At 38.3% G+C, this 12,719-nt stretch overlaps 1 long non-coding RNA gene across 1 annotated transcript; it reads left to right on the forward strand.

Annotated features, from left to right (window-relative positions):
- Window positions 1-3,822: 3,822 nt before the first annotated feature.
- Window positions 3,823-12,042, forward strand: LOC116217124. The gene is made up of 3 exons (XR_004161153.1): window positions 3,823-4,207; window positions 11,543-11,584; window positions 11,945-12,042. It is a non-coding gene; the product is annotated as an uncharacterized LOC116217124 (long non-coding RNA).
- The last annotated feature ends 677 nt before the right edge of the window (window positions 12,043-12,719 follow it).

The following is a 12,719-nucleotide window of genomic DNA, read 5'->3' on the forward strand; positions in this document are numbered from 1 at the left end:
TCACTGCAAACATCTGAGAACACTTTAGCTATCCTAATTCTCTCACGATGTCTTACTAATATCCAAAGGAACAACTGCTCGTTTCATAAAGTAGTCTGCCAGGTTTCTTCAAAAGTTGTCTCAAACATTCTAAGCACACGTAATCTCAAATACACATTGTTTTGCTCCTTCCCAAATAATGCTTTCATAGGATATCTCAGGACATCCTTTTTGAAGCACATAAAGTCTCTTTTGGGGATGATTTAACTAGAGGACAGCCTTACTGCACGCCTTCTGTCTAGGAGCAAATTTTGTCCTACTTGAGTCTCTTTTAAGGATAAGTAAGTATAAGTTGACCACCAATTTTGGAATTCAGTTTTGTGTTTTAGTTCTGGTTAAAATAAATGCTCCTGAATTTTAATAGTTCAAAGGTTCATTAAAATGCATTCAGCACTGCCTCTGGGGTCATACCTAAAGTATTTGTAGGAAAGCAATATTAGTATACAGTTTGCAAAGCAATAACTCATATCCCAAGTGAAAAGGAAGCGCTGTGAAGCTAAAAGCTAAAAAATAAATACTAATGAACAGGAAAATCACTGTTGGAAAAAGTAGTAAATCCCAAGGTTTGGTTGTTTTGCTCTTGCTTGCTAACTTCTTTACTGTTTTGCTGTTTCCTGCTGATGCCTTGGAAGAAAGGGTTTTGTCACTTTAGATCACAAAGACAGTTTTAAAAATGTTACCAACACATTCTGTCCTTCTCACCCAGGACAGAATTTTTTACTGGAAGAAAAAAAAAAGCAAGCAGCATTTTGGCAACCAGTACAAGCAGTAACAGAGAGGCGATTATTGGCAATTAGTGATGATAATGACTTGCTAGATGCTGCAGGAAAACAGCAAAACAGGGTAATCATTCCTTTATTTACTTCTTGGTATGCTGATACTGATTCCTTGATTTACATGGGAAAATGGATGGGCTTTCTGGCACCAATACTTTAGAGCAGGTCTTCCAAACTTTATTATGTCTGGCAAGGACTCCAGTCGAGCACAAAAGAGAAGTTTTGGACTGTGTGAAAGTACCCACAGACTTAAAATTAAGCCCAGGTAAAAGTGTTTCCTGGAACTTTGGTTAGGGAGCTTGTTTTGATCAATGAACAAACCTATGAGTCCTAGCAGAGATGCTCCAGAGCAGGAGCGATGCCAGTGTTTCAAGCACAGTGCCTCTGCTGAAATAGCGGTTGTTATCTGTGATTTCCTGCCCAGGAAAGGTGGTGTGAGCCAGTGTGCTCAGAGAAATCTTTGTTCTGATGTTACAATGTAGTGAAGCTGCCAGGACATAGAAAATTAAATAGCTGCAATCCACTCTCCAAACAATATCACAGTGGATGGCTGGGAACCACCCTGGAAGCTGGGGGCTAAATTTTATAGAGGATTCAGTTCCAAAAAAGGTAAAGCCATTCAAATGTAAGACAGCTATCTTACTGGATAAATAATGTAAAACACCCAGGCTGAATAGAAATAATTACAGTGACATCACTGGGAAATAGAGTTAGCTGATGAAGAAATTATGTAAAAATACCAACAGTAGTTAAGAGGCTTATAGACTGACTAATTTTCTTAAGACGCCGAGTGCCATGTGTATTTCTTGCAGAAGCAGTCTAAACATTTGGGGTAATTTAGAAGGCAGACTTAAATTTATATGTAGTAGGAGTTTTTCAAAACTTATTTTTTCAGTAGTGAAAGTGGCTTAGATAATGCATTATCCATGTATGATTAAAACAGTAAAATTTTGATGATTTCACCTCAACGCTCTTTCTTTATTATTAATTGGAAATATGCAGAGACTCAGATGCTAAAGTTCTGGTAGCCTTGTGGTCTGAACTAGAAAGAAAGATGAGAATTTTAAGGAGAGATGTGTCCATCCCCAAGAGAGATGTGACATCCCCAAGTTTTACAGGAGAGTCAGAATCCCCTCAGTACTAAAGCATGTTGTAAGTTTGAGGTGAGGACGAGAGGGAACAGTGGTGAGCTGACTAAGAAAGAGATGCTCCAGCGCTCCAAAGCAGGTGGATGGACAAAGAACTGTGATTTTAATGGATAGCACCAAATTTAGTGGGGTTTGCTTCCATCCACCTCAAAGCTGGAGTTCTGAGAAGGGCTGACATTGTTTGTGTCTACAGAAAACACTGCCTGCTTCGTCCTTCTCTGGGTTAGCATAGGGATCAGCAGGTCTTTTATGTATGTTGCGTTCAGGTGCTTACAGATGTGCAGTGTGTAACCATCTGGCCTTTGCTTACAGTTGTGCTGCTTATTCTGAAAACATCTGTACATGGCAGCAGCCTCACCAGAAAACAGGAGTATGTACCATGAGAACACCTTTGCTACTGGCCCACTCTGCGAGCTGCACACACAGCACTTGCACTGCTTTTAGGGAAGTATGATGGCTCAGATAGTAGCTCCTATCCTTTCTGAGCCAAATTCAATTGACTGAGCCCTGACATTGCCTGTGTGTTCTAAAGAATTGGGTCAGTGTAGCCAAAGACTCTGTATTTGGCTTTGTAACTGCACTTTACTACTATAATAGAGAATACTGTGGGTTGAGTGTAATACTCCATGATGGGGGGTGGAGTGGAGGGACAAAATCAGTGATCGTATGAGAAACAGAAGTATTCCATTCTGTATTTTGAATAATACAAGACTCCTCAAAAATATTTTCACTTATTTGCATTGTCTCCTAACCAAGAAAAGGAACCCAACTTCAGGATACTGAATCTCCTCCCAGCCACAACATTTCCTGGAAGAAAATAGCTAGCAATATAGGGAACATGCTCCAAGGCCAGCCAAGCCTGCCTCCTGTGGGTAGTTAATCCATAGCTATAAATTTATATTGTTCTATGTATTAGTCTTAAATGACTTGTACATATGTCCATTGTTGTCAGTTTAGAAAGTATAGTTGTGAAACTTTGGTTCCAAATGTTGAAACATTTTGTATATGAAATGAACTGAAAACAACCCAGTTTTTTCAGCAGTTGCATTAAATCTTAGAAGGCTAGCTTAGATAGCAGTGTTTTGTAACTATTCTTCACAGGAAAATTGTAAGAATTTTTTAACTGTTTAACTCTTGCTGTTGTATTGTTTGGAAAGCCTGCTTTTTGCTTATAATGGTCTGATCTGTGCACTGATGTTATTGCAGGTGCTAAAATATGTTATGTAAGTCAATGGCTGATCATTTAAGAGCTGATATACCTTACTTTTCATCATGTCATTTAAGGACTTGAGATGGTCTAAGGGCAGGGGTAAAGTACACAAGCAACGTAACTTCTTTGAACTGGAGTGTTCCATCTGCAAGGAGCTCTCTGCTAATCCTAACTGGCCAAATGGTGAGCCATGCTAATAGGGTCTGGTGGAGAGACAAGAGGGGAGAGCTAATTTGGTTGATATGGAACAGGTGGCTTACCATTTGACAAGTTCTTCCACAGCTGATTTTGTTTTGTTTTTCTTAAGTGTAATTCTGTTCTTTGTACTGGCATGTTTTTGTGGGAGGAAAGAGTCAGAGTCCCTTTGTGAGAAAACACTGCTTAGGCTAAAATATAGCAGGGGATAGTGTGGTAGCTTGAGTTTCAGACTCGAGCTCTCTGAAATACCAAGCTTCGGCTCCAGATGAATTTGGCAGCATCTGATTCTCTGCTATGGAATTCTCCACACAGCCACGTGAAGTGCCCTCCCCTTGCATTTCCACAAGGCAGCAGTGAGGCCAAGAAGAATACACCTGAAAACACAAGGCACGGACCTTCACTCACAGGCCAGTGCTTTGTGCTTAGGGGTATGTACTCTGTAATTCTGCTAGCCACGTCCACAGGAAATCAAATATTAAAACTGCTAAATTACTAAATTGTGTAGGCACATAGTTAAATCACCTGGGTGGAAGTAAAGTCCACAGCAAGTGGAGGAGATGCTACGCACCCACTGCTGCCTGCTGGTCTCCTTTTCAAAGAGGTTCCTACATCTGTTAAGCTTATGGCTTCAGGTGATGCCTGGGAGCTTGATCTTATGGTGCACACCTGCAACCTGTTCTGCTGTCCTAGTGGTTTTAAGGAACAATCAGCAGTTTTAGTTCTTTACACCAGCTGTAGGGTCCTATGCTGGGAGGAACAATTTTAGCCAGATTTAGGCACCCTGCCTAGTTTTGAGTGACTTACAGGGACTTTGGGTTTGGGAAAATTCTGGAAGGGTGAGTAATAATGAGGTATAGCTCGCTTGTCCGGTATTCACTGTGTTCCTTTGCACGGCAGTAAGAAAGCAGATCATGAAGTATTTTTTATTAGAGGGTTTGTGGTGGGCTATTTCAGAAAGGCAAAGGGACTACATTTTGCCTTTCTGCTTTTGTTCCTAGTTGGTTTGGTAGCAGCAGGGAGAGGCTTACGTTAAAAAAAAGTGGACTGTGGTGATGTGGTTCAAAAGAACTCTAATGTTGCTGTATATATTGTATTTCATCCCATGTTTTAAAGATTTAGTACTAGAACCAGAAGGTCTTAGGGAAAAGTCCCGTGGGATGCTTCCTTGTTCTCAAGTTTGTGAATTTAGAGACAGATTCAAAGCAAAAACTGAGGCAAAAATAACCCTGATCTCACAGTAATGATTAGTGGGAGAGACAAAGGTGTTATGGCTGAGGCTTTTTATTTCAAATCTGGAATATTAGGTTGTCTCCTTAATCCATTCTGATGCAGAAAAGCTATTTTATATATTTGTTTTTAATATGTGAATCTGATAATGTAAATTTGTAGTGACGGCGTCAAGAAATATAAGGTTCACATTGGTAAATGTGCACGTGTAGAAAAGGCTTCTGATTGCAGGGGCACAGTCAGCTTAGTTGCTGGGAGGTACGAGTAGTTATACTTTAAAGTAGAAAGCAGCTCCCCAAATGTGAGTTTCAAACTCTATAAATGGCTCGGGTGTCAGTCAACTAGTATTGCTTCCAGGCTGGTTGTGATAGACTCTATTTCACTTCCAAACAGCAAAATACTTTGCATTGTAATCTGTCCTTGGCCAGTCTTGTTTTTCTTCTGTGTGTCCGCAGCCCTCTGCACGATAAGATTTCAGGCCCAACTGAAAGCTGTTTCATGTACCACATGGTGAGCAATAATATGGGAGGCTCCATCTCCCTAAACGAAAACTGACTCTTAATAAAGAGCACAAAGGTTCTGCATCTGTAGGTTGTGCTCAAGCCATGTGCACACAGAGGAGCTCCTCTGGTGTGCAAACCCCGAACAAAGGAAAGTCATGTTCTTTCCTGGAAAGTCTGTGCGAAGGTGCTGCAGAAACAGCCTTCGTGTAAATATTTAAAAAGAATACATGTGTCGGAGCAAACCAGCTGCTGGATGAATAGTGTTTAGATTAACTGTGTGTGTATGTGTGTGTGTATGTAAACATGTGTTTAAGCACTTGCAGAGAACTCTTTCTGCAGGATGGTGTAGTTTCCTATTTTATTTCTATTTTTTGCCTTTCATTCTGAAGTGTCTTGTTATGTCGCTTGGAGATGTATATTGCTGAGCAGGATCAGCAACTGATCTGGTACCTCCAGCTCATCTATTTCTCTATGCTGTACAGAGACTGCAGGACTGACGAATGCTCGCTATTGGTGCATGTGTCTTCTCCACTGAAACTAGAAACATTTCAGCAACTTCACTCTGTTTTGGTTTGTAATTTATTGATGTGAATCCCTAAACATGCTGTTTTTTAAAAAGGCGTTTTGGTTTAACAGAATGTAGATAATTGCTTTGATGTTTTGGATTAAAAAGAACTGTTTATCTTGCTTAAAAGCGATGACATTTTTTTGTAACAATGTTGTCTTTATTAATATATGCACAATGGCTTATAGCATTGATTTTATCTTCCAAAAAACTAGATGGTTAAAAAGAAAGAATAGCTGCTAATGTGAGGGTGATAGAAATAATTTAAAGATGATCGGCTGCTATGATTTAGTTCACATTTTTCACTTAGGGAATAAAAATGAATATTAAAAAAATATATTAAAAACGCAAGCCCTCATCATTTTGCTGCTTTTGGCATATTTGCCAAGGGACACAACTGCATATTAGAAAATAAAATGGTTTCTCATTTGAGACTTTCCTAAATGGAATTCTTGGTGGATTTAAAATCGACACCAAAACCTGTACTTTGCAGCTTGCAGTATGCCTACATTCAAATGCAGGGACAAATCCAGCAATGTTTACCTCCTGGTGCTGTTGTTTTGATTTGGAGCTGTTGTTTTGCCATTAGTATGTATAAAAGGAAAAAATATATATATCTTTGAAAGGAAGTATCTCGTTTTCATGTCCAAATGGAGATCTTTTCACATGGAAACAATTGCGTGCAGAAAATTGCTGGAGCAATTTTGGAGGCCATTTTTATTTAAAAATTTGCCCGTGCACAGTGCACCGTTGTTTCTGCCTAAAAACATATTTTAACAGTCAAGCAATATAAATTCTTTAAAAATTGAGTTTTAGAAGGGAAATACTGATCCAGTCTTAGCTGCTGGCGTAGCAACTTGACAAACAGTCCTACCCATGCATTCATTGACTTCTTATTTCTGTTGCTTTTTCCTCAGCTGCAACTGGCTTGCTTGAGGGTTACTCTTTTTGCTATTGACTATTCCTGCATTGACAAGAAAATTCTCTACAGCTTCCTTTTGTAGCATAATTTCAGGAGTCTTAAATTCAGGAGCTCAGGTTTTAAGTTATGATATGTTGATGTGGAAAGTTGTGAATAATTTGGTCAGAATTGATACAGTAACTTTCCAGCATTGGGACTTTTGTAAATGAATTTGAAAATTCTTCTTTCACACTTAATGTCTTTTCTCATCTCAGTGATTTTTCTGTCGCATCCATCAGTTTTTATGATGCACTATAAATTGCTGTGCAGTGTTCTGTGGTGATTTAGATGATATATCTATTAACAGTATTGTAATATAAGAGCAGAATAACTTTCTTCTGCATGCCATGACATTTTCAAGTAATAACACCTATGTCAGAAGTACATTGCTCTGAAAGTAATGCCTCCTATTTATTTCCATGGAAACTAGCAGATACAGAGTACAATAGCACTATTTGATAGAGCAGAATCTCTGCTAGAAAACACTATTTCTCAATGCAGTCACTGCCATTGGCTCTGCATTTTTCACCAGCAATAAGGAAGAGCCTGCATGCCATGCATAAAAAATAAATAAATAAATAAAATAAAAAAATCTGCACCTGTGGAGGTGACCCACTGTCACCACTGCTGAAATGTGCCACCCCTGTCCTCACATCCACTGCTTGGTCTCTATAAATGGTCAGCAAGAGTTGATGAATGTCAGTGGTCACCATTTTTTTCACATGAATGAATTCAGTTCCACCCCTTTGCTTCATACACACTTTCACATCAGACATCATTTTGTCAGAGTGTCCCTCTGCTGCCATCTGTTGCACAGCATCAACACGTGACAGAATAGTGGCAGGAAGATTCAACTCCTGCTGCTGTTCCACCACCATTTGCCCGGATGCCCTGGGCCAACATAATAAAATAGGAGGTGTTACTTTTGGAGCAGTCCTTGTAGATGCTATGATATTCCAGGGAAGAGTTCAAGTAGATACTTTTCTGCCACTGACTGTGGTGTTTCAGGAGCTTTTCAGTGAAGTTGAGCCTCTAATTAAGTGTGGAAAGCGGCTTAGTATCTTTTAGAATTATTTAATCTTAAAGCTGAAATTAACTAAATTATTTCCTAGACTCAGTAATTAGAATCCTGCTCTTGATTTTAAATACGTATTTCCTTCTTGGTTGCACAGTTGATTCTTAGTGCTTCGTTCATTACTAACTGCATGGTTAACCTCAATGTATGCACAGGCAAATTCAATTTTGCTGCAGTAATTAGTATGCATTTTTGAGGAGAGGAAAAAAAAGAAGTGGCATGCAGAGCAAGATTTGCTGTTATATATATTATGCATGTATTGCAAATAAGAAATCACAGCTGTAAATAGGTCCATTAGTAATACAGGTTATTTGCTTTATTTCCATCAAGTTCTTTAACTTCATTGTAGGAATTTGCTCTTTGTCTCTTCCTCCCTTTTCAGTGTTAAAATTTCAAGCTGTGTGATATGAAATCAGAAGTGAAAGGAAAGCAAACTGATTTATGTTTTTAGGAATAGTTCAGAAATTACATAACCTATGAAACTGACTACCACAAGATTTTGCAGAAATGAAGAGACTTAGGATGAGCAAAGAATTAGACGTCAAGGGACTTAATAAAGAGAGCTAGGAGATATTTCCAACAAAACCTCTGTGAGAATACTAAATAATGGGGGGGAGGAGTGGACAGAGAGCGGGTTATGCATATATTTTTAAGACAATATGTCCCTGTCAGAAAGCAACCAGTAATATATTTTAAATTACAGCTCCCTTTTGTTAACTGTTGAAAAAAAGAGTCTGTTTATTCATCAGTAATTTTGGCTTAGGCATTCTTAAGGTAGGCAGAGATTGCAGATAATCTCAGAATATACGTTCAGCCAGAAATAGACATACACAGAGAGACGTAAGGAAATAGAAGCAATACCTAGAGTTCTAGAAGTCAGGTAGGACTCTGTCTAGCAAAGGCAGCTTCTAACTGGTGAAACGTGTAAAAAGATTTTTCATGTATGCAAGTTTTTCCATAACTGTATAATGCATGGGTGGTTTGTTCCTGTCTTTTCCTGCTCTGTTCCGAACGGCCACTGATAGCTCCACTTAGAGACCAGATGACTGCTCATCTGGTCCACAGGAACCATTTCTAATCTGCTGACTTGGCATTTACTGGGCTGATCTCCTGGCACCCAGAGAATCACACTCCCATTGTTCTGTGAAATGTGGAGGGAGGTTTCTGGGCAGGAGCATGTGCTCTGTCCTCTTGGGATTCAAGCCACAATGGGCAAATTCTGAGGTCTCATGTGATTGTTCCTACCAGTGCTGATGGCTGGACAAGGGCTGTTGGAGATAACTCGCTTTGGTAATAATTAGCGCCTTGGCTAAAGACGTTTTATCTCCTCACCTTTGTTCTTCGGGGTATAGAAATAACTTAAATCATTATGGGTTCCAAATCAATAGAGAGTCACTTTATGGTTATTTGTGCTTTAATTAGCTATGGATAAATAACTCTTTAAGAATCACTTACATTTACGTGGCCTTGTCTCCTCTTGACCTGTATAACAGAGTGACCGAAGGTCTTGTTTTGGGGTGGCAAGATGGGATGTTCCCTTGGTCCAGCTGTGACTTTTCAGAAAGTAGTCTGCATGAGGAAAGCAAATAGTGTGTAGAAAAGATACATTCCCAGAAAGAAAGGTAATGTTGAAGACATGAACAAATATGTAGTGATTAATCATGTATTAGCTATGAATGATTTTTAACATCAGAGGATGCAATCGATGAGGTTTTTGACTGAGTAAGGACTTCTAGGTTTTCTATATGAAAAAGTCATCTGACATTCATTAAAGCTAATAATATATATATATATATATATATATATATATATCCATACAACGCTTTTGACTTAAAAATCAAAAAGTTAAATTGTGAAAGGAAAATGTATCAGGGAAACATGCCTGTACTGTTGAAATCTTTACATGAAAAAGTTAAAAATGAATCATCTGCTTTCTAATTTCACTTCAAAAAAGTTGATTGTACCATTCTATATTTTCTGATGTATATTTAATATGCACACAATATAAAGTAAAATTAATATTTTAGTACTGTGAAAGCTAATAAATTTAAGAGACAGAGAAAAATGTATTATGGTTTTAAGTTATTGTTTTGTCATATAGAAAATTCCTTGTATTTATAAATTTTAAAAGTAAAAACTAAACCTCACCTTTCCTTAAGAATTCTGATTCTAGAGTCCTACCAGCTGTGTGATTGTGGCAGCTATATGAAAAGCTGCTTTTTACATTTATTAAAGAAATTGCAGGAGACTGTCTTATTTTTTTGTTTTTTTTACGTCGAAGTAACAAAATGGTGCAGCTTTCCATGATGGTAATGTAGTTCTGACAGCAGCACGAAGGTCTGCTCTAACATTCTGTGTAGTAATTTCTGAATACAGAGGTGAAAGGATAAAGAAGCTTGATCATGCAAACCTTTCTTGCTGCATAAAACTTACTCAAGTAGGTAAAGTTTCTCTTTTGTCAATATCTACTGTTTTGTTCTCCCAGAAATTAAGAGAATCAGGCAGGCCTCTCTGTGTGTAGAGCTGTTACAGAATTTCCAATTGAGAAGATGTCTATATCCTCCTGCTGCTGCAGACAAGAAATCATTACTCCTGTGCTCTCATCTTTGTGTTCCATTTGTGTATAACACCCACCAATTCTTCCTTTGCATCTATTCTTTTCCTCTCACATCTACATATGCTTCTCAGTTGAAAAAAGACTTCAGTTAATCTATGAAATGTGTACGCTACTCTCTCCTTCAAAGAAATTCCTTAGAAACCAACCATATTTCAATTATAGTGATTCCATACTTCTATTTCTCTGCGTTGTGAGTTATAAAGAGAATTATTTTAAGAAATGATGTAGCAGTGGAAAAGGCAATGCAACCGTAAGATGCGTTAGGAGTGGTATTTCCACAGGAAATGCTAGTGCTATTATAGAGACTCTGGTACAACCTCAGAAATATCATGTAGTGTTGGTCAATCATGGACAGGAATGTTTTATAAAACTGGAACAGGTGTAGAGAAAGGTCATAAGAATTAAGATAAAGTGAAACCTATTTTATGAGAAGAAACAAAAGGATTTTACATGTTCTAGCACAGCAAAATAAAAGCTGAATGGCTTATGGTTTCTGTCTGCCATATAGTGGTTGGAGATGCATAGCAAAGTACCTGAACTAACTGACAACACAAATAGTTCTTTAGTAGTTTTAAACTAAGAAGTCATTGGTTGTTTTGTGAGTTTTTTCTTGTTGAGTTTTTAGTTTTCATTTGTTGGTTTTGTCCCCTGAAACCAGCCAGGGTCTCAGTGAGAATACAGGGAGAGAAAAGTTTTGCGTGCTTTCATGGAAGCCACGAGAAATTATAGGAGACCAAAATGCGTACCATAGGAAATCCTTTTCAATGAGTCCCACAGCACTCTAAGTTTTATCTGTTAATAACTTGAGTATTTTAATTTATATCTCATCCATCTGCTATAAAACATTTAGCCTCATACTCAGATGTTCCTTTCTCTTCCACGTACTTCCTGTGCAATATTAGGTAGGTCACCATGTCCTCTGTCTTACATGTGTACAATGTGTATATTAGTGTTCCCCCCCATCAAAGGGATGCTGGCAGGATAAATACAGTAATGGCTGTGTTGGCAGAGGCAAGTAAATATTTTATCATAGGCAAGGAACCTCTTTGCATTCATTCAGGTTTCTCTGCTACACAGTATCATTTCTGTCAGAAAGGCTTTATAAAGCTGCAAGAATAATAATGAAATGTTTGGTTAGTTCACTTACAAATATTTGTATGTCTGCTTTTCCTGTTTTTGCAATAAAGAATGTAAAATTAATTGGAGCTTGGTCTCCTGTACAGGGTATGAGCATGCTGGAGTGAGTGCAGCACGAGGCTGGAGAGGTGAGTAGAGTTTGAGGTGCCTGCCTTTGGGGGATGGATGATGGAGGTGGGGTGGCTCAGTCTGGGGAAGAGAGGACTTGGGGGGCCTTTTCAGTGTGAATGAATATCTGATGAAGGGAGTAAAGAAGATGTAGGCAGGCTTCTCTCAGAGGCAATGGGCACAAAATTGAAATGTAAGACTTCTTTTTAAGCAAAAGGAAAAATTGATTTGTGATAGGGATAGTCTAGGGCAACTAGATAAATTGCCCCTGGGGTTGTGGAATCTCCATTGTTGGAGCAAGTGAATCTTTATGTATTTCATGCATCCTCTTAAAGTAAAAGCAGCATGACAGAAACCTGAGATTTGATCTTTCTTAATAGCTTTCTGCTACCTAAGTACATGGCAGCTTGAGCCAGGTATGAATGGTGACTTTCTTAGGCTAGTGTCACTTGGACTTTTGCCATTGATTTCTGTGCAGTCAGGATTTCAAGGTAAGTGACTCAAAGTGGAGAGCCACTGTTGTTCTTAGAGCTGATGTTTTCTTTTCCTTTTGAAACAGTATTGATTTACTTCTCGAAAGGGAAGGCTTAAATCTGTATACTTTAGAAGTATATAATGACACTTCTGTTTTATGCTTTGTAAAGCAAAAAGAAATATATCTCCTGTAACAGGGATATGGGGAGAAGAAAACAACTTGTGGCTTCTAAATCAATTTTATAAAATAAATGCAATCCCATCCTGTGAACAATGGGGGATAAATTTTGCATCTGAGTTTAAATTTTCTGTAGTGACAACCCATAATTCCAAAGTAGGAGACTCTTTCCCAGTGCAAATATCTGTTGCTTTGCAAAGTGAAAGCTGTACTGTTCTATGTCCTAAAGGAATATTTTAAATATATATTTTCATTCCAGTAATGCAGTTCTCCCTGAAGTAGTAGAAGCCTAGACAGAGAAAGGAGTGAGGAACAGTGGTTCCTTGAGGGAACCTTTTATCTCAGCGTTTGCTTGTGGTCAAACATTCACCTGTGTCTGAGAGATGAGCCATGCTGAGATGTGCAGATGTGCTCAGTTAGATCTGTTCTCAAGTTTTCAGTTTATAGTTTGAGACATTTTCCTTTAAAAAATTTCTAAGCATGTTGTTAAGGCAAGATTCACT

The sequence above is a fragment of the Meleagris gallopavo genome, chromosome 13 (genome assembly GCF_000146605.3).
Source record: "Meleagris gallopavo isolate NT-WF06-2002-E0010 breed Aviagen turkey brand Nicholas breeding stock chromosome 13, Turkey_5.1, whole genome shotgun sequence".
Lineage (NCBI taxonomy): Eukaryota > Metazoa > Chordata > Aves > Galliformes > Phasianidae > Meleagris > Meleagris gallopavo.